This window comes from Calidris pugnax, unplaced genomic scaffold, assembly GCF_001431845.1.
Source record: "Calidris pugnax isolate Ruff unplaced genomic scaffold, ASM143184v1 scaffold96, whole genome shotgun sequence".
NCBI lineage: Eukaryota > Metazoa > Chordata > Aves > Charadriiformes > Scolopacidae > Calidris > Calidris pugnax.
The window spans coordinates 409,004-409,500 of record NW_015090866.1 but is presented as its reverse complement, the minus strand read 5'-3'; positions in this window follow the sequence as shown (position 1 = coordinate 409,500).

Here is a 497-nt window from a genome sequence, read left to right as displayed (position 1 = left end):
CGTGAATTTGGGGCCGAAAGCGAGCGATGGCGCTCGGCCATCCCCATGATGGGGGGAGCGTTGCACATGGAGGGGTTAATGACAGACGTGTCCCCCCCCCCAACCTGCACCCACCCTTGGGGCTCCATCAGCAAAGCCCCAAAGCCTGGAGGAGCCCCCCAAAGCCCCCCCAGCACTAACCAAGCTCCCCGGAGGCCGCGGCGCCGCCATCCTCACCTTGGGGCGGGGAGGGGGACACCAACCCGGCGCCACGGTGGCTTTGTGGGGGGGACAGCAGCTCCCCGGGGGGGGTGAGGCCGAGCCCCCCACCATCCTTGGGGGAATAAATTATTATTGATCGGCAAAATGCTTCGGAAACCACCAAGATGCTCATCCCAATGGTATTTCTCCGGGGAGGGATGGGGGGAAAAATCTGGTCCCCATCCCACTGGGGATTTTTAGGGATGTGGTCCCATGGGATGGGGCCGAGATGATGCCATGACCCAGCGTTGGAAGCC